The sequence below is a fragment of the Crocodylus siamensis genome, chromosome 2 (genome assembly GCF_052110815.1).
Source record: "Crocodylus siamensis isolate JL-2025a chromosome 2, ASM5211081v1, whole genome shotgun sequence".
NCBI classification, from domain to species: domain Eukaryota; kingdom Metazoa; phylum Chordata; order Crocodylia; family Crocodylidae; genus Crocodylus; species Crocodylus siamensis.
In genome coordinates, this window is record NC_143396.1 from 119,818,893 (window position 1) to 119,842,674 (window position 23,782).

Consider the following 23,782-nt stretch of genomic DNA (forward strand, 5'->3'; position numbering starts at 1 on the left):
AAGTGTCCCCATACTAATAGATGAGACCATCGGTATTTCAAATCCACTAGCCTACCTCCTGTGAAATTTGGTGTTTCAGAGGAAAGAGAAAAAATACCTTCAATACACTTGGTCAGCCATGCACAGCTGCCCATTTCAGTGGGAGGAAATTCTTTTCTGATTCACATAAAGGTTAGCCTGCAAGCTAAAGTACAAACTTTGTGTACTGACTGAAGTACAAGCTTTATGGTGGTGACTGAGAAGTCTGCTTGTCTGCTGTATCTTATCATTCAGACCATTACTGAAGCATCTTTCTGGTATTTCTTTGTGAAGGTGCTGGTGCCAGCCTCCCCTACCCACGTCCACAATTTGCCCCACACCAGAGCACACATGTAGGGGCATTCCCTGGGGATGACTAGCAATGGCACAACCAAGTACTGCTACTAGTTGTCCCCAGAGAAGCACTTGAACAAGTCTGAATGAGCCCAAAGACTGTGTCCAGACAAGTGAAGCTGTGTGGTATGTGGTGCAGCAGACATGTCTGCTGCACCACATACCACACATACAGTTGTTCTACACACTGCAAGGGAGCAATGCAGAGGGATTTTTTTTTGATGCTTGGATATCCAGGGGTTAAAAAAACCCATGGAGAACAAAAGCAGCACAGTATACACACAGGCACCATGAGCTGCTCAAAAGCAGAGCCAGGCCATCCACAGCCACACTATAGATGCCAGCCAAGCTCCACGCAGCAGAATCACTGCTACTGCAGCCCTGGGAGGCCCCTAGGACCCCAAGTAAGGCTTCTGGGGCTAGCCCAGTGGTAGCCCCATCCTCCCTTACCACCCCTGGGTATGTTTTTTACCCCCAGGGTAACTTGCTGTTTGCCATAGTGCACATGGCATGGGTGTTGCCCGGGCACAATTAGTGATGGCAGAAGGCATGCTGCTACTAGCTGTCCTCAGGGAGCCAAATGTCCACACCATGTATATATACAGCCAAAAAATTCCAATGTGCCTCCAAGTTTTCATTGTTGTGCATGAAATTAAAAAATAATAAAACACAGTGCTTTGAATGTTGATATTCTATGAATTTGATTTCCCTTTTCATGTTGTTTAATACAGCATGTAGCATCTTTGATGTGTTAATTACACTTTGTCAAGTAAATGAGTGACAGTACTGAAACACTGCCACCCACTCATTCTTTAATGTTCTCACTAAGGCATACCCAACTATATAGACACTGGTTCAGGTGGTAGTAATGAAGTTGTTTAGCTTCTTTGGTGAATCTATTCTACGATTAAACAAAGGACTTTGGTTTTCCTTGCTGTCAGTCACCTTTCATTAAGGTGGACATTTTAATTAAAAGCAAAAGGACCAGATTGTTAGGGTAACCAATTACCTGAACATATTGTCCTTTCTTTTTGTTTTTATTGAATTCAGTGCCCAAAAAACATTTTTAAATTAATTAAAAATAAGAAAGAATAAGCAAATAAATGAAACTGGAACAGCAGATGGGGAAAATGGACCAAGATGGCCAAAGATGTGTCAAAACAAATTGAAAAGCTTTACACTAATCGATGATGGAATAAACATCTTTAGAGAGAGAATTCCATAGCTCAGTTCTTTGAATGAAGATGGAGCAAACTCTGGTTTAATTTTAGCTTAGGCAACGAAACTCAGGTAGCCAGTTTTCAGTTGCATTGGATTGACTTAGGAGGAGAAAGCACAATTCTGAGGAGGAGAAAATTCAGTTATTTAAAGAAACTATTTTGCAGATTCAATCCATTTTTTAAATCTAGATCATGCCACCAATTAACATTGTCATCATGATAATATATTCCTTTGCATTCTATGATGCTTTCTTGCTGAGAAGTAAAAAGTTCATCAAGACTTAACACGTGGAATGTGTTACTAACTCTTGTCTTGACCTCAGATCTGAAGAAGGGAAGTAGTATCATCAAAAGATCTAAAAGTCGTGATTCAAGTTCTGCAGGAAGTTTGTAGTAGAGCCAGGAAAAAAACTTGGAACTCCTGCCTCCTGGTTCTGTGTTTTAAGTCAAAATTTTAAGGCATAAACTATCAACATTATTTAGAAAGCAAAATACATTTTAATATCATCCAGATAAAATTATTTTTTAAAATATCAAGGCTGTAGCTTTTCTTGGAAACTTAGTTCAGTTTCATCAGAAGATCAGAGAGCACAAACCAGTTACTGGCATGTATCCATCAGACGGCACCATTTGCAATAACACACTTGCATAATATTGTATTGCCAAAAACTACAACTAGGGTTTAAGATTAAATAGGAGGAGTTGGTGTGGGGGGATGGAGGGGAGCAGGGGGAAGACAATCGAGCTGTAATGTGTGTTTTTATGTTGTGTTTAATGCTATCATATTACTTTATTGCTTTGAATGAAAGATTATTGCACAGTTTAGTATTAAGCTATGTAATTTGTGTCAGCAGATTAAAATTTAACTAGAAATGCTTAACTGAGTTATATATCCCTACTTAGATGTTTTGCTAGATGTATTTACATGTGCATTTATGCTGTCTTAAATTTACTGCGCAGTAAGTGGGAATAGTCTGATGCCTACACATGCAGGTAACCAGATCAGGGGCCACCAGGGGGAGTTCCAGCCTCCAGCCACATGGCTCCCAGCCCTCAGACCAGAGACCGCCTGAGTTACTATGCAGTAACACATCTATACATACATTACTGCACAATAACTAATCAGGTGTAAATTTTGTACATGCCATGATGCAAGTATCATATTTACTCTCAAGTTGGTATAAGTTGCCATATTTACTGCACAGTAAGGGCACATGCGTATAGGTGCACGCCTGTACTGCTCAGTAATTTTGAGCACTTGTAGATACTCCTGCTGTATAATTTTTTGCAGATAAAAGATAAGTTATTTATTTTAAAATTAGAGGTGCACCAATACATCAGTCCAATATTGGATCAGCACCAATATAAAGAAAATTTTCTGTATTGGAAATTGGCCTGATGCAGCCAATAATGTGTCCAATAAATTACAGTGCATGCATGCAGCCACAGCACAGCATATAGGCAGTGAGGAGCAGAGCCAGCAGCGTGGAGTGCTGCGTGCAACTGGTAAGTCTGTTGTTGTGGAAAGGGAAGGGGCATGGTGGGGCAGATCAAGGCCCCACATTAAGGGATTGTGTGGGGCTGGGGCTGGGGCTGGGGCTGGGGCTGGGGCTGGGGCTGAAGCCAGGGCTGGAGCAGGGGCTGCAGAGTTGGGGTTGGGATGGGCGTGGGAAGGGAGGGCTGGTTCTGCTGCTGTTCGCAGCCTATCCGGTACTCATCTGGTAGCTCCCACCACTGCTTCCGCCACTCATCAGGTACAGCATGGCGGGGGGGTGCCCTTGGATCTGTGTGGGGTGGGGCAGGCTGGAGCTGGACTCTTCCTGGCTGGACAAATCTGGGGGCACACGTCCCCCTTATACCCTCTTGGACAAGTGGCAGGAACAGCATCAGGAGCCTCCAGGTGAGCACTAGACAAGCCACACTCAGTGGCGGAAGCCGCGCCCCCCCCCCCCGACATCCATCCTGTTCCCACCCCAGCCCCAGCCCTGGGCCTCAGCTGCAGTCTGCCCTGCTCCACACAGATCTGGGGGTCACATGCTAACCCCCCCCCAGCCCTCAGACAAGCTGCTTGTGGCTCTGTCCCGTGCCCCTCCCTGCCCCAGCTGGGCAGTGACTACCCCAGCCCCATTCTCTCTCTCACTGCAGGGGCCTTGATCTGCCCCCACAAACTCCTCCCCTCCCCTTCTACCACACCAGACTTACCAGCTTAACACAAGCTGAAGAGCTGCATATCAGAAATCGGATCAATTGGTCAATATGCTTCCTTAAAAATCAGTATTGGCCACAAAAATCTCTATCGGTGCACCTCTATTTAAAATATATATAATGTGTTAAAATCTGTACATCACAAGAATGCCATTATATTGTGCCAATTAGGCAGAACAGAGCTCATGATAAAAATGAGATGGCATCTAAAAGGACCTGGGGGTTACAGCAGACAGTAAGTTGAATATGAGCCAACAGTGTGCCCTTGTTGCAAAGAAGGCTAACAGCATACTGGGCTGTATTAGTAGAAGCATTGCGAGCAGATCAAGGGAAGTTATTCTTTCCTTTTCTTTGACACTGGTGAGGCCACATCTGGAATACTGTGCCCAGTCTTGGCCCCCCACTACAGAAAGGATGTGGACAAATTGGAAAGAGTCCAGCAGATGGTAATGAAAATGGTGAATGCTAGAGTGCATGACTTCTAAGGACAGGGTGGAGGGAAGTGAACTTATTTCATCTGGAGAAGAGACGACTCGGAGAGGATTTAATAGCAGCATTCAACTACCTGAAGGGTGGTTCCAAAGAGGAAGGAAGTAGCCTTTTTTAGTAGTGGCAGATGACAACAAGGAGCAGCAGTCTTGAGTTGCAGCAAGGGAAGTTTAGGTTAGATATAAGGAAAAGCTTTTTCATGAGAAGGATTGGAAAGTATCAAAACAAGTTACCTAGAGAACTTGTGGAGTTTCTATCCTTGGAGGTTTTTAAGACCCAGTTAGACAAAGGCTGGGATAATCTAGTTTGGGATGTTCCTGCTTTGAACAAGGGGTTGAACTAGATGAACTCCTGAGATCCCTTCCAACCCTGATTTTCTATGATTCTATTAAATAACCACCTGTGTATATTCCAGGAAAAAGCTGCCTTTCTGTAACTTAGAACCTAATTCTACCATCTTTATGATTCAAGAGTAGTACTTTGTTGCTAAAATAGTCCTATTGGAATCAAGGGGTCTAATGAAGTGATTACTCAGTATAAAAAAGGTGACAGAATCTGGCCAGTGTTTTCGGTAACTGCTGCCTTTACAAGGTAGTCCTAGGCACTTGCACATTAAGGTAATTAAGTAATAAATATACCAGAGAGGCTGCAGCTGTATGTACATGAATGTAAAAATTACATAAATACATGATACGTTTCTGGATTTAGCACTATAAAACTGTGAAGGTATGTGTGGTTTAGAATCAATCTCAGAAACGTATAATGTTTATGTAATTTTGACATTGCTGATGATACAGTATCCTTCACAGAATCTAAACTTGGTGTAAAGATTCATAAAATATCTGCTATAGCTGAAGATTTCAGAATAATTCTAAGTTTCTGAAATAACAAGGCAGTTATAATCTTATTGTATATACTACAGTAAAGTCCCTGTTATCCAGCATGAGTGGGGAATGAAGGGTCCCGGATATCTAAAATGCCAGTTACCTGAGGAACGCGGGTTTCCAGACAGATGTGGAATGGAGAGGGCAGAAGAGGTGAGAGTTGCTGCGACCAAACATGGAGCAGGGCGTGGGGGATAGTGGAGGCCGCACACAGAACAACAGTTTCGCAGGTGGTGGTGGCAGCTGCCACAACATGCGAGCTCCATCCCCGGTATTCAGCCAGCCAGCCGGCAATTCTCATTAGTAGAGTGTTCTGGACAGTAAAATGCCACATAACAGGTTTTTTACTGTAGTATGACATGGTATTGATTATCCGATATTACAGCTTTTGCTTTTTGGATTCTTGCCATTTTTGTGGCCAGTCCTTGCCATCAAGTCAAAGTCATCGTATAGTATTTAAAGTGTTATAGAATCTAAGGAGATATAAATTATACCAATGGATGAAATTAAATCAGTAATAATATGATGTGTCTTTAGTATGGTACTTTGACTAAAAACACAAGAAAATAACCTACTGTTCAATGAAAGTCTCAATATATATATATCGACAAAGATCAATTCTGCCCTTGCTTTATATTTTTGAAACCTAATTGAGCTATTTGTTGAATAAATTACTCTTGGTTGCAGGAAAAAAAATTCCCTTGAATTCAACCTTGAGAAAATTTAGCTGAATAAATTTCAAGTGCGTATCACAATAAGTTTTATTCTGGGCTGTAGATAGTTCAGATGTCTTAAGTAATGTGTTTCTTCAGGCTGAATGGTACAAAAAGATACTGACTGATAACACTTGAAATGTTGGAACTTACTCTTCCAATAGAAGCTGTTGGCTGTAGATATCGGTCGTAACTTGAGATAGTAAAGCCCTCCATTTCTAGGTTAAAGAATCAAATCCAGTATTGTTTGGCAATGACCAATAGTCAACATGAACTGACCATTGTAAGGCTGTATGTAGGACAAATTAGCAGTATTTATTTCCCAGAAGATGTGTCTGGATCACAAAAGCTATTTTGTTAGTTCTCACTGGAGGACTCAGCAGAGAAGGAAAATACTGAATGGATATGAAGACTGACAGCCTTCTCACCTAGTATGGTATCCTCTGAGAAATGGAGCACAGAACTTGCAACCCACAGGGACTGTGGTGTATACAAACCTTAAGTCACATTTACATCCTCTCAGCTCAGGAGGCTTGACATGTAACTTGGCATATAGCTCTCTATGGCCACATCCACATAAGCGTGGACATTTGCTTCCCAAGGTGTGCTGCTGCTGCTACTCCTCCCTGAGGAACATGTGTGCCACACACCCTCATCTCTGGGGACCTCCTAGGGCTGCAGGAGTGGCAATCCTGCTGCTCGGAGCCTGGCTGTCAGCTGAAATGTGGCTCCAGCTGGCCAGGCTCCAGTTTAGGGCGGTGCACTTCCCCCATATGCACTCCACTGCTTTTTTTGCATGGGTTTTTTTGACCCCAGGATCTCCCACAGTCAAACCCTTCCCCCACACTGCTACCTTGAAGCATGGACAACAGCTGAATGTGCAGAATGTGGCACCACAGACATGTCCATATGGCTGCACTTGTCTGGATGCAGCCTATGAGCACATCCCCACATTCAGGGTTGTGTGCTTGCAGCAGCAAAAAAAGTAGCAGCGCAAATCTGTGCTGCTACTTTTGGCAACTGTGCATTCATCTACACGTGCGCTTTGGTGGAGGGCAGAGTGTCCCATTTTGGGGAAACTCCAGTTTCCCCATTTCTCCCAGCTCCAGGCATGCTGGAGGAACCAGGACAGCACTAGAGGCGGGGAGAAGTTCTGACCGGCAGCCAGAGTGTCTGCCAGGCAGCCAGAGTGTCTGCCAGGAGGACCAAGCCTCTGTGTCTGCTGGCACACACTCCTGTGGTTCATAGATTCATAGATGTTAGGGTCAGAAGGGACCTCAGTAGGTCAGTGAGTCTGACCACTGCCCTGGGCAGGAAAGAGCGCTGGGGTCAGACGACCCCAGCTAGGTGCTTGTCTGGTCTCCTCTTGAAGACCCCCAAGGTAAGGGAGAGCACCACCTCCCTTGGAAGCCCATTCCGGATTCTGGTAACTCTTACCATGAAGAACTTCTTTCTAATGTCCAACCTAAATCTGCTCTCTGTCAATTTGTGGCCGTTGTTCCTAGTTACTCCAAGGGGTGCCCAAGTAAAATAGAGCATCTCCTATCCTCTGCTGCCCTCTCCTGATGAATTTATAGGCAGCCACAAGATCACCTCTCACCCTTCTCTTGCAAAGGCTGAAGAGATCTAGGTCCCTCAGTCTCTCCTCATACGGCCTTGCCTGCAGGCCTCTGACCATACAAATGGCCCTCCTCCGAACCCTCTCAAAATTCTCTGCATCTCTCTTGAAGCGTGGCACCCAAAACTGGACACAATACTCCAACGGCGGCCTAACAGTAGTGTGCGCTATGCCGCTCTTTTTCACAGCGGTTTTTGGGGTTTTTTGCTACTGGGATTTCTGATGCACTGGATTCAGCCACACACTGGTTCATGGTACACAGAAATCCTGTGGGTCATGTTTTAACGTGCTGGGTGTGTGGTTTGTGGTGCCATAAACTGCACATGCCTTCATGTCTGGATCCGGCCTATGGATACATACAAGCATTACATTTAGATTACCCTAATTGAGCTTGAGATGATCTATATGGCTGTGTGCACAAGTGTTCACAGAGCCTAGGTCACTCTAAAAACAGCATCAGATCTAAAATTAGTTCTTCTCATATGAGAACTAACTTTAGATCTGCATGAGTTAACTCAACCTAAAATGGGTTAACCTGACCTAATGAATGCTTGCACATGTTCCCAGCACAGACCTATGACTCAAAAAACCCAGCCACTCTCCACAGTGCTGGAGCTATGCTTTCGTTACCCCCTAGACCCTGACTAGGCTAGTCCCCCACACTCCTCGAACAAGCTCCCCCACCAGACTAGTAAGTACCCTCTCTCTCCTGACTTCCTTGCCTCCAGCTGCCCACACCTCCTTCTGGCAAGCAGCAGATGTTTGCACATGGCAATCTGGACACAGGTTAGGCAGCTTAAATTAAGCCACCTAAACCTGAACAAGGTCCCACAAATCATTGTTAGCACCTTCCATCTACCCAAATATGCACAGCTTGTCTAAGATCCATCCTGACATTCCTTTATGCTAAAGCTTGTGTGGGAGTCTGCAACTGTCTTCCTGAGCTAAGCCAAAATTCTCCCCCCGCCCCTCAGGCCCCACTTACATCAGAGGATTTTGAAGTTTAAACCCTTTGTATGTCTCTATACCTTTTCTTCCTGATGTACAGGGAGTGGGAAAGGGATGACAATCTTACCCAGTTTGAATAAGTTTACAAAAGTACATTTGTTCAGTTCAGAAAAGGGTCTGCTTTCACTCAGAACTCAAGAGTTTGTAGAAGTGGGTGGATCTGTGACAAACAAAAGTTTTGTCAGATTTTTCTTGTTTTCATATTATTAATACAGAAGCATGAAACTAAGAACACTGATTATGCAATCATTTATTTTTATTTTTTTTTAATGAAAAATAGTCATGATTACATTGGAAACCTCTCTGTTTCCACAGCTGCACTGAATTCTAAACAAAGAAAACAATAGGCACATATACACACGTATTCCAGCTGTTTTGTGCACCCATATTCTCCATTGTCCTCTTTCTTTCATTTTAAATAGATTGTCTCAGTGACAGAAATGGCCATCAGGTGAAATAATGAGAGGCTAGTAATGGTTTATTAAAATGAGAACTAACATATGAAAAATACATAATGCAGCTATGGGTGCTAGAAGGGAATGGAAATTTTGGACCATATTTACTAAGTTTCATGGGGAACTTTAATTTTCATCTCCCTGCGTAAGCAGTGTCCCTCTGTGTCCTCGGACATTCACCTATGGAAAGGCAGATGTTTCCTTTCTTCTCTGGATCTTGTTTTGTAGCCAGCCATCTTAAGTGAGTTAAGATTCCAACCCCAAGTAAACTTCAAATGGATTTTGCCACCTTAACTCACTCACCCCCCTTGGAAAATCCCACTTAATTGAAAACTTCTAAATTATTATACCTTGGATATGCTGTTTTATATTTGTTGGCTTTTTTTCTCCTGTATTTGGTGGAGTAGCCCTGGCCTCCTCATATTTTTCTGAAAGACTTAATAAAATGTTCTGAAATAATGCAGAATATGAAATCTTTCAAATGAAAAACCAAACAGTGAGGCTGCTTAAGTGATAAAGCAGCTAATAATATTTGATAGGTCTTAATGTATACATTATTTTAAAAAATGACTTTTTTATTCAAGCCGTACAAAAATTTAAAAATAAAGATGAAAATGTGTGTGTATGTGTACATTAAGTACCTCCACAGTTTTGTTTTATTTTGGTAGAGAGCTGCCTTTTTTTTATTATTATTATTATTATTATTATTACATTTGAATCTATCCCATGGTAACAATACTCTCCAGTGTTGTGCCTTGCTTTTGTTCAAGGTAACTGCTCAGCAGCGTAGGTCTAAATCAAAAGATACAAATGTCAAAAACCTGGGCTAAATACACCCCAAATATATTCTGGCTTATGCTCAGTGGAAACACCACTAAGGGGCCATGTCTACATGTGCGGGCACGTGCGGTTTGTGGTGCCACAAACCTCTTTGTTGTGTCACAAACCACGTGCATTGCACGTTAAACAATGCACAGTGCTGCTAATTTTCAGCCTGGAGAAAAATTTACTACTAGGATTTCCCAGTAGCAAAAAAAGAACCTTGGGAAAAAAGGTGGTGCAAAGCATGCCAAAATAACATGTGCCAGGATGAATGTGATGACAGGGGAGCAGGCAGCCCAGGGCTGCCGACAGAGTTAGCCTAACCATGGCTGTTCCATTTTGGGGTATTCTTGCTCCCCTTGGTCTCCTATATGGGTCATGTCTAGATGAGCAGAAGCATGTGCTTGCAGCAGCACAGATTGACTTTTATTAGTAGATGTTTTGGTTGGGGAATCCAGGAAAAAGATGACAATGTTGAGATGGAAATACAAAGCGCCCGAGCGAGGGACTAACAATCCAGGGTGGGGGAGAGGAGTGGAACGCGACTAGGTTACATACCATACAATGTTAGCCAACTAAGCCCGGGGGTGGGGGGGGGGGTGGAAGGGGGAGCGGGGAGGGGGGGGATCGCGACGCTGAGAGGGAAAGAAGATAGATACACACATACCCGTTACAGTGGTCCGCGATGTTGAAGGAAGTGGCTCGGAGTGAGCGTCTCAGTCCATAAAGTCCGATCGCGGTAGTACATGCAGCACATACCCCAGCATGTATACTTTGTTGTGGACTAACTGCCCGTACCCAGCTCTTCCTGGCTCCCAATGTGCTGTCCTGACCTGGTTCCATTGCGGGGTGGGGGGCTGGCAGTGGCACAGGGAGCATCAGTTCAGGGCTACCTGAGAGGCAGCCCCCGCCTTGAGGCACCCTGCAACTCAGCCAGTTGGGGAGCAACACATGGCAGCAGGCAGCCTAGGGCTGCCTGTTCCTCAGTCCCCGCATGCCACGGAGCCCGCATGCACACTACGCACCAGCCATGGAACAACTACCTGGGATGCAATGTACCTAGAGAGGCAACTCTGTGCTGGCTGCCTCTCCGTCTCCTCGTGCTGCAGGGCCCTTAGGCTGAGGCCCATGGAGCCATAGGCTGCCTGTTCCCCCATCTCCATGTGCTATTCTCCCAGCTGGTGCTGGGGTGCAGGGTGCCTCAGCACAGGGGCTGCCTGCTGGCTAGCCCTGCACTGAGGCACCCTGTACCACAGCCAGCACCCTCTCCCTGCTGCAGCACATGGAGCATGGTTGGAGCAGCACACTGGGAGCCAGGAGGAATTGGACACAGGCAGTTTGCCCACAGCAGGACAATGTGTTCCACAGCAAAACACATGTGCAGGGGCAAGCACTGCGGTATTATTTATGCCACTGCAAGCAGATGCAGCCCATGTGGGAGACAAAGGGGAGCAAAAGTACCCAAAAATGGAACAGCCCTGGCTGGACTAATTCTGCCTGCAGTGTTTTCCAAGAAGGCTCTATGGAGCTCCAGAATACACTAAAGTTGTCACTTCCCTGTGCAAACCCTTGGGAAGGGCAGTAGTAGAAAAACTGTTCTGACTTTAGAAGTGAATCCCTATTCCCTCAGACAGGCTTGATAAGTACCGGGGAATTTATCCGTCACTTCAGATAACCTAGCCTACTTGTTGTTATGCCATTTTTCTTGTGTTGATGAAAAGTCATCTGTATCTAATGCAAACTACAGTAAGAATTTTGTAGATAGAATATATTACCCACAATCTTGACCTGGGAGGAAAAGATGTCTCTTCTACTTTTATTTTCTATTCTATCTGTATCTTCTAAGATATTGTCCTACTGGATAAGGTATTCCTTTGATTGCCTAGGAACCTCTCAGAATTTAAACTAGGACAAAATGGCATGTTTTGGGACAAACTTTGATTGCTCACTTTGATCCTGATTCAGCCAAAAACCTGATTGAATTCAGTGAAGCTGCATGTGTTTAACTTTGTTGAACCAAAGCTAAAATTTGTACATACTATTTTGGAGTAAGGTGTCTTGGTCTCAGGACAATATAAGTAGTTGCCCTCTGTTGCTGTGGTATCCACTCTCTTTCAAAAGAAAGAGGTGTTTTAAAGTGTAGGTGCTAAGTGGGTATTTTTTAAGGTTGTTTCTGATCAACAGCCTTTATTGTTTGAGAAATGTTGAGTGTTTATGAAAATGTAAGAGGCAAGAGATTTTTGAGATGATGTATTTTATTGGATCAACTGTGGAGTTGGGATAAAGTTACATAAGTTTTGAAATGCAAAGCATTCACAAGCCTATCCAACTTTATCCCTGTTAGGCAGTAGCCTTGAACCTGGGGTTTTATTTTGCCCCCCACAGCTACTCATCCTAGTCTGCCACCTTCTCAGCAGAGTATTGTGACAGACAGGTGGCCAGAAGCTGCCAGCTGGGCCTAGCCACATACCCACTCCCTGCCACCAGAGTGGCCAGACGGGATCAGTTGACCTCTTTCCCCTTCCAATATAAAACCCTGACCCAGAAGAGGAAGTGTTTGGGCAACATGGCTTAACTTCGTACCTACGCTGCTGCATCCCTGGCTTGTGCTACTTCCAAGGATGGATTCCTTGGTTACCTGACCTGGCTAGCCTCCTGACCTTGCACTCTGCCTAACGCTGTGGATCTCTGACTGGTTCCCTGGACAAATCTCCTGGCTTCTGACCGGCTGGCTTCACCTGACCCTGGGGTCACCCCCAGAACTGGCTGCCCACAGCCTGGCATAACAATCCCAACTATACAGTTAGTCCAGTCAGAGACATTACCTCAAAAAATCCTTGCCTCTGGCAATTTCTGGACCATCACAGCTACACCACCACTCTAACACCACTAGAAAAGTAAGACTTTTAAATAACAAAACACTTTATTGGCAGTTACATATGCAGTAAATAGCTTATTTAACACTTTTTAAAAGCTATATTTTTAGTACCATTTGCAGTTGTCATTCTTACTATTAGCTTGACAGGACTTAGTGTTGTGTAATACTTCACTTTGCCAGGATTGGTGTGAAATTTTAATAGGTTCATTTAAATTTATGGGGAGATCCTTGTCTGGTATAAATTGACTCCTTGGCTCCACTGGTCTGTCCCGACGTCTTCTGCAGTGATCTGCCTATGATCACTCTCCCTGACCTGAAGCTTGGAGTAAAAAATAATTTTAAAAATTCAGCACAAAATCAGTGTGTAACATCTATTTTTCTATTAATTTGACATTTTTTAAATGCAAAATCATATATAATCTGAGGTTCTTTCAAAGCTGGGCCCAAGTTTGATCAAGAACTTGGAAACCTGAGCAGTCTTGTTGACCAGCCTCATTTCATTGGTCATGTGCACTGAAACCAGAAATGTTTTTACATGGTTTCTGATTTAGTTGAGAATGTCTTGCACAGCTTGAAAGAGAAAATCCATTTGAGAAAGTTTTGGGGACATGGATAAAACTCAAAACAGCTGTCCCATTATAACTGCTGGAGACCAGGTTTAGAAACTCAGTCTACACTTACTCATATGGAATATACCATACTTTTTAAATAATTCCTTTTATTTTAATGTAGTTCCTCCAGAAATAAGGTAAGAACTCAAGTGAGTAAATGAAATAGGAGTAGAAGTGGCACAGCCCTTGGCAAAACTTAAAATCTGCAATACCACTGTTTTTCCCCCTTGCAATTTGCATTATGTTCAAGTGACAAAGTTTTTAGTTTTATCAAAGGAATGTGTTTTTTATTATCCCAATTTTCACAACTAATCTTTACAATTAATGTAGTGTTCAAGCTTCAGTGCTACTTATAATGCTCTACCATATTCCAAAGTTCATTCATCTCTTTCTGAGTTATACAAGCATGATGGAAATACATTATCCATTCATGTTGTAACTGGCAGCCAAAATTAGAAACTTCAAACTACAATTTGTTGGCTTTTATTAAGACTTCAAAAGAATGCAAATTTGAAGAAAATAATGGAGTATTTTTAAAAGCTATAAATGGATAAAGCCAGCAGTTCCATGCATGCATGTTACAAAATTAGAAACATTTCTGATTCTTACTTTCCCAGTTGAAAACTGACATTGAAGGTAAGAGGAAGGTTCGCATTTGAGAAAGGTGGTTAAGGAGGCATCTGTATAGCATAGGTCAAAAGTACATAAACTGAGACATTGGGGCACTCTAGCTGAGTCTCGTACATTACACATGACTTCAGTCTTGCTGTAATTCAAACTGAGTAGATGGAACTAACTCAAGAAACTTTTGATCTCCAAAGTAGAATTTCTGTAATCACCAAAAGTTGCCTAACTCAATTTTCTACTTTCATTTTTTTTTTCCTTTTCTTTGTTTGTCCCCCAATAAAATGAAGACCGGAAACTACCATAGGCAAATTTGTTTTACTAAAACTTGGAAATCAAACATCCAAAAGTTTAAAAAAGAATTAAATTCAATAAAAGTTTGGTTCACACTGACTTCAGTGTTGGTATGCTGATTTAAATTGGCTGAGGGCCTAGCCTCTTAACTCACAAACTGACTTTTAGCAGCAGAATATGCACTCTACTTTCAGAAAGGAAGTAAGATGTAGCATCAGTGTTGACTTGCCTTAATGGAAGCATCACTCACTTTCCAGTCCAAAACAAAACTGAAATTATTTTTCAGATGCCAAGGTTTAGAGAATAGGGTTCAGTATGGACAGTCAAAAAGCCTGAGGCAGAATCGATTCAATCTCCGCAGTGTCCTCTAAGCTTAGTAGATGGAAACAATAACCAACTGAACTGACATTGTTTTTAACTGGGAGAGGTAGGGGGAGACCTGCACTGACCTAGGCCAGTAGGCAGGGGCACTAGAGTACATCTCCCAGCCTGCTGACCATTTCCAGCCCAGCCAAGTGAGGCTGTCCCTGATTGGCTCCCCAGTACATGCCCCCAACCCCCTTGTGTCCCCCCATAGTGGGTTGAGGAGTCTCATCCAGGTGCTGGCCAACCTTGAGGGAACCTCCCCCTTAAGACATTTCCCCAGCCTGGGCTCCCCAGCTCAGACAGCCCTGGGGAGCTGAGGGGAATTCCCCACCTCCCCCTTCCCAATTTCCAATTGTTTCTGCTGCTGCCACAGGAGAGAGGGAGAAGGAGTCCTCCAGTTGGGTGCCTACCCGTGCAGCCCAGCATGGGGGCACCAGGGAGCCCTCTCCTTGGAGGGCTCCTCCCCACCCCAGCCTGGGGCAGTGCCAGGGATCTAAGGGAAATTCTTGGCTTCCCAAACCCCAGTGCTGCTTATCTCAGATGCTGTGAGTCTCAAAGATAGCCCGGAACAGCCACGGGGAGTGGAGGGAAATTTTTCCACTTCCCCACACCTGCTTTTGCCTCAGACTCACAGCAGCTAAGGCAGAAGCAGCTGCAGAGGAGTGGGAGAATTTCCCTCTGTTCCCTGAGGCTACCCCACGCTATCCATGAAGCTCTCAGCAGCTGAGGCAAGCATCTGTGGGCTTGGGGAGGGGAGCAATTCCCCTCAGCTCCCTAGGGCTTCCCTGGGCTTGTGGACCCTGGGCTGGGGTGGGGGGAAGCCCCCTAGACGGGCTCCCTGGTGCCCCCATGCCAGATTGCAGGACTCCTCCCTTCCTCCCTCCCTCCCTCCCTCCCTCCTATGGAAGCAACCAAAGCAAATTAGCCGCTGGGAAGGGGGGAAATTTTCATCAGCCCCCCAGAGCTGTGCCCAGCTAAGGGCCCCCAGGCTGGGGTGGGGAAAGCCTCCTGAGGTGGGAGCTCCCTGGTGCCCACACCTGGGACCTTGTGAACTCCTTCCCCCTCCCTCCTGTGGCAGTGGCGAAGGCAAGCAGCTGTGCAGGGGAGGGAGTGGGGGGTGATGTGCCTCAACTCCCCAGGGTGCCCCCAGCACGGGGAGGGCTGTGGAGGGGTGAAAAGTCCCCACGCGCTGTGTACACCTGGGCTAGGGAAGTCTAGTTCCCCTGTCCCCTCATCACTATGGGCTGATGGACACAAGTAGGAAGCAGGCTAGGGAGAAGATGGGTGGGGCAGTCCCTGTTTTGCTAGAGCAGATAGCACAGCCCAAGGCTGCAAAGCATCTTGGGATTCTGGGGGACTGTGAGTTAACTTCAACAGGAAAGAATCTGAGATAGTAGTTCCATAAACTGGCTTGACCTAAATCATCCATCTAGGTTTATCTTAAACTGGTTTTGGCCATTTTGAAAGCAATTTATGTAAATTGAACTTTAAACCAGTTTATGTGTAACTTCTGTCCCTAGCTGGGAAGTTTATAAGAGGTTTCCTTTTCATTTGAGTAGCCTAACTGTAAACATCATAATAGCTTCTGTGCTAGTCAAACAGAAAGAGTAATTGAAAATACACAATGAATAGTCTGAGATGGGATGATCTAGTTGGGGATGATCCTGCTTTGAGCAGTAGGTTGGCCTAGATGACCTCCTGGGGTCACTTCCAACTCTAACTTTCTATAATTCTATGATTAACTACAGTGTAAAATAAAAATCATTATATTTGTATTTCCAATGACCACATTCTTGTTGTATTTATTTACAAATTGTGCTTAAGTATTTCCTTTGCAAGTGCAGAATACTGCTTTGGTGTTTTTAGACATAATAAATGGAGTCAGCTTTAACCTAGGTGCATTGATTGGGAAGAATGCTGTATATGTCCCACTATGGACTAGATTACCTAACAAAACAATACAAATCACAATATTACCTTTATGTAAATGTAATTTGTAGAGATCGAAGTCAAAGAAACTATAACATTAGGTTCTGCACCCCAGTCTGTAACCATTTAATTGGTTACTAATGGTGTAATTGTGATTAACTCCAGACTATTCATCATAATAATTCTAGTTTTGTATATGGGATTAAAATTCAGGGGTGGGCAATTATTTTGGGCAGAGGGCCACTTACTGAGTTTTGCCAAGACATTGAGGGCCGCATGATAAGCAGCCGGTGTGGATAAATACTAATTTTCTAAATTTTTTAGGGGCCCCACAGGCCGAATAGAATGGCCTAGCAGGCCGCATTCAGACCACAGGTCAGATTTTGCCCACCTCTGAATTAAATTCAAGTTATTTCTTCTTAAAAATTTTTCAGTCCTTCAGTACAGAGCTAGGCAAGAGTTACCACGACAGTCACAGTCACAGTCACAGCTGTTCACAAAGTTGCCTTCCAGAGAACCAGAAAATCAATACCTGTCACTTACAGTCTCTGTGGTTTTGTTCTCATGTGCAATCTGTGTGCAATTGCAGAACAGCAGTGTTGAGATGCCTTTCCCATTGCTATTGATTCTGTTTGACTTCCACAATAACCAGTGTCTTTTACCTACTCAGCTTTGTATTTCCTTCAACAGCCTGCATGCCCTTTGAAAATTGAATGCATTCACTAAAAAGAAAACACTGCCCATAATGGATCAATTAGGGATGTAAAGAAAGGGAAAGAGCAGATCCTGCTATTACTGCAATAACAAAGAATACTCTGCTCTTCCTTTGAACTATTTCTACAATTGAAATATTTTCATGTACAGTCAATGGTTTTACAGAATTATATAAATATGCACACATACAAACACACACATGTGAATCCAGAACATAGGTAACAATAATGTAAAACCTGTCCAATAAATAGGTGAAGACCACCCACACATGTGAAATATATCCTAAAATTGTGAAAGTAGAGACCAGAAGAGAATTTAGGCAATTTTTTGTATATAAAATAATAGCCAGCAGATTGAATGAGAGAGAGGGAACCAGGATACTTTAATGTGTTCAAGAAAAGATTGGATAAAATCATATGGTTGAGGATAATTCCTGGTACTAGTTGGCTCAGGTTCTCTCAAACTAAAATTATGATGCTAGGTTTGAGATGCCTTATTTGAGGAATCTATGTTTACTTTATGAATTCTGTATGTAATTCGATAGAGCTGCAAACTTTTTTTGAGTGTGGAGCTTGCTTGCCTTCTCTGTTGTCGTTTTAGCTCCATGTTAGATCTAAATTCCAAAAAGCTAATAGTAAGGAGACAACAGTAGAAGGCCATGTTCTTCTATTCAAATGGAAACGCTAAATAATAGGAAAAGTGGTATCGTGGAAGAGCCACCCAGGAACCAAGTTACATGGACAGATTCTGAAATGCTCTTGAGCTGATTAGAAGGTCTCATGGCAGGAATGAGTGGACAGAGCTGGACTGTTATAAGAAGGCTGGTGAGTTCTGCTTTTGTGAACATTTCTGCAGGTATCCAATGAGGCAGGGAAAACCAGGCTTTCTTGAACATAGGTAGACTTTACAAGGAGTGTCATGGAAAGGGCACTTGCCTTCAGGATGTTTAATTGTCCCTAAACCATCTATCCTATCTTTTGAGTAAGAACCAATGGTGTTTTCAAATACTGTGCAAAGAATTTGGTCCAAATCCAACTCCTGTTTAGGCAGGGAAGTAGCATTTATTCAGCCCCTGACAGATGTTACACTTAAGATTGATTAATCATGTCTTTAAGTAATGTAGCACATTGGGATCCCAGGTGTGGCAATGCTACCCCCTGGTGGCTCTGCAACCATGCCCTGCTCCATCCCTAGGGTGCCTTCCCTTCTAACCTGCCATGCCTTGATGGTATAACGGTGATAATAGGGAGGCTGCCCACAGGCCTTCACATGGCCCTGGCTCAACTAAACCCTTGCTAGGGTTCCCTGGCACCCTACTGGTCCTTACTATTCCCCAGGCCCCATGTTGGGCTGCTCTGGTTGACCATGCCCTGCAGGGCACTCAAAGCTTTAGGAGCTAATTGCATAGCTCCAATCCTTCTCTATGCTATGCAAGCCTCACAGGTGTTACCATCACGTTGTTCCCTCCTTTGGGGCTTTGGCGTCCTTGGCCTCTGCCCCTTTAATCTAGCTAGGCTGTTTTTCCTGAGCCCACTATATTAGACCTGGCTTTGAGACACTAGCTCTGGTTATTCCCTTTCAGTCACCGGGCCTGTGGCCAGTGACCCCTGTCTGCCATGCCTCAGGCCCCTGTGTGGCTGCACCTCTCTCGGGCACCGGCCTCTGGTCCCTGTGTGGCTTCAACCCTCCTCAGGCACTGGGCCTCTGGTCCCTGCCTGGTCGTCTGGCCTTGCTCTATGCCCACTCCAGGCTCAATAGTCACTTGGGCCCTGAGCCTGCCTCAGTAGGACTCAAGACGATCACATGCCCCTTGGGCACTAATGAGACCTCTATATATTGCTCCTATAGTCCCACCCCAAACTACTGGTGTAAATACAGCATAAACATAAGTCCCCGGGCTATAACAGAAACACAAAGGGAAAACAGCCCGCTGCCTCATTAAGAGGGTAAACTTTCCCTCACCGCTTAGCTAGGATAGCCTCCGAGCCCTGGGCCATATGCTAGTTAGCTCCCATGGACACACGGGGATTAGGGTTGCCAACCCTCCAGGATTGTCCTGGAGTCTCCAGGAATTAGAAATAAATCTCCAGGAGACTGCTGAGAGTCCCCAGGGAGATGACTGATAGGGCATTCATTAAAATAAATATTAGATGTTGTACCTGATTTATACAGTTGTCCAAAGGGTTTTCAAAATGTAATAGTAATGTGCATTTTCCTTCCCGACATAAAGTCATTCATGTCATTACATCATGTGATGAAACCTCCCGGAATAGATTCGAACAGAGTTGGCAACCCTACTGGGGATCCATGTGCAGCACCACAGTCCTTTGAAGAGCCCTGCTGCCTGGAGTTCTTTGCCCTATGGCAGCCAAGGAGAGACTATTTTTCCAGCTCAGGCTCTGGGTTTATATCTTCCCAGGGCCCTGGTCCCTTCCAGTCAGCAGGCTGCCTGGGCTGTCTGCAGGTGCCTGCTAATAGGCCTCATTGGCCTGTTGCCCCAGCTGCTGTATCCTGCCCAGGCTCTCTCTTACAGTAGTGTCCTGGCACATGCTTATTCAATTAATAGCATGCTAAAATGAGGAATAAGTCATAAAGTTATTACACATATGTTATGTGTTATATAATAACTTTGTGGCTGGTTCCCATCACACTTTTAACTGAAGGTGTGGCCAGTGCCCACCATCTAGAGCAAAAGGAGACTGTCAGGACTCCCCAGTGCTCCAGAAGCTGATAGGGTTCCTCAGCTGATGAGAGCTGCTGGTGCACCATATGCTCCCCATCAGCTGATCAGAGTTCCCATCGGACTGGTCCGAAATCCCTGCTCAGTTGATCAAAGCTCCCAGCTGCAGGAGTGCATGGGGCATGTGATTGGGCTCCCCTTGCACTGGCAATATGGCACTGTATGATCTGATACAGGGCATGTGGCATGGCAGGAAGCATGATTGTTGGGATCCTGCATCAGATCCCATTGCACCTTTACTCTGTCTGTCAGGAGCATAAGTGACATGTTTAGATCCTATTCCCACTTGCGCAAATAGTTCTCCTGAGCTTGCTCACTGCTTGCTTTGAGCAGATGTATGGTTAGTTTATCCTGGCCTGCTGAATTGTAGTTTTTGGCATTAGATTTAAATTTCCCCAGGGTAATTTCCTCAAAATTAAAATCAAGGTCTTCTATCCTATCTACAATGTCAGAAGTGAATTTTATTTCAGGTAGAGAGACCTGTTCAATAAAAATGAAAGTGCCTTAGCATTTTTAATTTGTTCTTCAGGGTTGAAAGAATATTTTTATATTTGTTTTTTATGGTTCGTTGTAGCTGTAACTCATGTCACCCATTATCCTCTTTGTATGCAGTTTTTTGTCTGCCACTTCAGCTTACTGGGTCTGCCTATTAACATGTTATTTTTTTTCTGCCTCAGCATTTTAGCAGTCAATCTAGTTTTCTTACTTCTTTGCATTTTTTAATTTCTTCCTATCATTATCACTGAGGAGGGAAGAAGTATTTTCTGTTTTCTTTTGGCAATGGCATTCTGTGTGGTCTTAGCAACCAGTTTTCTCTCCTATCCCTTCAAAGTCCCAATATATTCTCAGTCATACTGGCATATTTTTGATACCCTTCCTTACATAATCATCCTCATCTGTCATCAAAGATAGAATCGTGACACATTTGAGAGCTAAAGTTCAAACTCTATTCATGTTTGGAGGTTTTTGAGTTTTGAGGAATTTTTCTTGATTACTTTTTATCGCAAGTAAACTCTTTATAATGCAGCACAATACACAGGTGATGATCAGTGGCAACTCTAGAAAGTTCTGTTAATCTATCCGGATGTTTTGGCACACTGAAGGGAAGATACAGGCCAAAGTAGTCTGTTTTTTCATGCTGTGATGCTCACCCTTTTTTATGTGAGTGAGGTTATAGGAAAAATAATCCTGCCACAACAGGATGAGTTCACTGGCAGAGATTCATTATGTAAACCGATTCCATATGTATCAATGATGTTGCTTAGTCCACGGACACCTGTCACTACTTGCACATTTATATATCAAATTATATCATATTGGATCGGATAATGTCGTATCATATCATATGCAGCTACAATGAGGGTGTCATGTTGTGTGACTCTGCTATTGAGGTCCTCTAGGATGTTGTAAAATCTGCGACTGCCATCCTCATTATGCTCATTTGTAGGGATGAAGCATTAAATTACTTTTTCTCTTATATATTGCATTTGGACTCATATATTGTATTTTATAGCTATGTTACTTCTAGTTCTACATGGCTCTTTGCAATGCCTTCATGATCAGAGTAATTTCTTCTCTTCTTCCACCTGGGGTTCATTTTCTTGTTCTGTGTAATATAGTCTGTCCCCAGCCCCATATACTTGAGCTGAGAATGTCAGTGCCATAATTTTCCATCTTTCATGTAATACGAGTTGATTTTTCAATTTGGAGCATTATATGTACATGCCAGAATCTTTCTATACATAATTCAAAGCAAACCCAAAGCTGTGGATTCTTCAAGGTACCATCTTAGTACCAAGGCAAGATTTGATTAGCCCCTATAATGTGGATTCCTTCATCCTCCCCACTAACCCCAGGATCTGAGATAGGCAACATCTTTTCTGTTTCCATGGAAAGTAAATTTCTTGCAGGGTGGAATTCTCAACCTCACAGTGAATCTCCATATTTGGAGGTCCAGAGGCTAATTTTTGCCTGGTCTGTATCCTTCACTGTCCAAGTTAGGTGCAAGTGCAGGGTAGAACTATCATTGCCATAGCTTGTGAGGTTAGGAAGCAAACAACAAGTAGTCCCACTGTGACAGGGTACTAGACTCAATACGTACTATAAGAGTTAAAAGGAAGGTATCACTGGACACATCTACATGTGAAATCAATGGGATGTAGTAAGCTCTGCATATCATGCCAGAGCTTATTGCTCCTGGTCACCACATTTTTGTGCATGCCCAGAACTGCAGCACATTGAGCTGAGTCGAGCAGCCCCAGCAGGTAGGGGGCCTAGGGGATCAGCTTGCTAGCCCAGGACAGCTCCAGCCCAGCTCAGTGTTCTGCAGAGCATCTGGCTGGGGCATGAGGATGTTCCAGTGTGGGGCTGGTCAGACAGCAGCCCCTGCAGTGAAGCACCTTTGTGCTCCAGCCAGCCCCATCAACATCTACATGTGCCTTGTTGTGCAGTAAATAATGCTGCAGCAGGATAGTACTTGTAGTTACAAGTACTAATGTATGGCAGTATTTATTATTTCACTGCAACCTAATAAGGCTGTATGTGTAAGCACAGCAACTTTACTGCAAAGTTAGTCAGCTCAGCAGTAAATGTACTCATGTAGACATGCCCAGTGAGTAAGATATGAGATAATGATCTCATCCAGTTTCCGGAGCTTAACATACTCTTATCCTCAGGGAAGAGATTTATTTAGATTTAAAGCATTAATTTACCGTTTTTTAATGTTATAGTATCAAACTGATATTAGCCAATTTGGCTTCAATTTTTAGTATTAACTACTCATCATAGTGAATTCATTTTCTAATCATATGGATTCAATATGTCTTTCTATAGGAATCAGCTGTATTTCAGAATTTACCATTATACCATTTAAATAAAATTCTGCTAATGTTCACAGTCCAGTGTACTTGCACGCAATTGATTTGTTTACCACTTGTAAAATAAGAGACATTTGTAACAAATTTACATAAACATGTATTCAACAACAAAATGTTCTATAAATCAGATACGGCAGGCATAAGGAAAGCTTTTTCAGATGAATAAACATCTTGGTAAACTATCTGTTCATCTATAGATGATAGACATGAGAAAATATTTGTTTGAACATTTGTGTAGACTGCATGCCTTACTGATGAGCCATGATGCTTTGAGTGCCATGTATATGACCAGAATAGAAATAAGACAAATAGAAATCTTTTGATGGTATTATCATTCTCCTTCAAGTGATTGTTTATAAACAGGTATCTCATGAGTTGAGTTTGAAAAGTTTTTGATCAAGAGTATCTATATGACACACTTGTATCCTATTGCTCCTCATGCTTCACATTGAAACAGAAGAGAATGGGTCTACTGCAGAATCCCATGTATACAAGATTCTGTCAACCAGGGCATGGAAGGAGGACTGTGGGAATTATATGGTTAACACATCTCAAATAACTCCCCTTAATGTAAGAAAAATAACTTCTTTTTCTCCTCCTATTAACTGTCCATATGCCCTGTCTCAGAAGCCATGATCAGTTCACTGAGGTTCCAGCATTGTGCAAGGTTGCTAAGATGTGTTCTGAAAGCCTGTGCCAAATTATTGTTATGATGAGGTAGTGTTTGATGAGCTAGGCTTGTGGTTAAATAAACAAACATAAATGGTCAAATGTTTTGTTTTCACCATTCTTAGTATTCATAGAATATAGTCAAAAAATAAGTCAGTTTGATAAGGCTGACTCCCAGGTTTTTGTAGCTTCATAGAAACACCTTTGAAGTATAACAGTTCTTGCTTCAGTAAATTTCATGGCATGACCTCATCATTCTTTGGGAATAACACTTCATAACATTTATAGGAAAGAC

At 43.4% G+C, this 23,782-nt stretch overlaps 1 protein-coding gene across 1 annotated transcript in view; it reads left to right on the forward strand.

Moving 5' to 3' along the window:
* ARSJ (arylsulfatase family member J) overlaps positions 1-23,782 on the forward strand; it is a 75,386-nt gene that overhangs the window by 45,957 nt on the left and 5,647 nt on the right. The window lies entirely within an intron of this gene.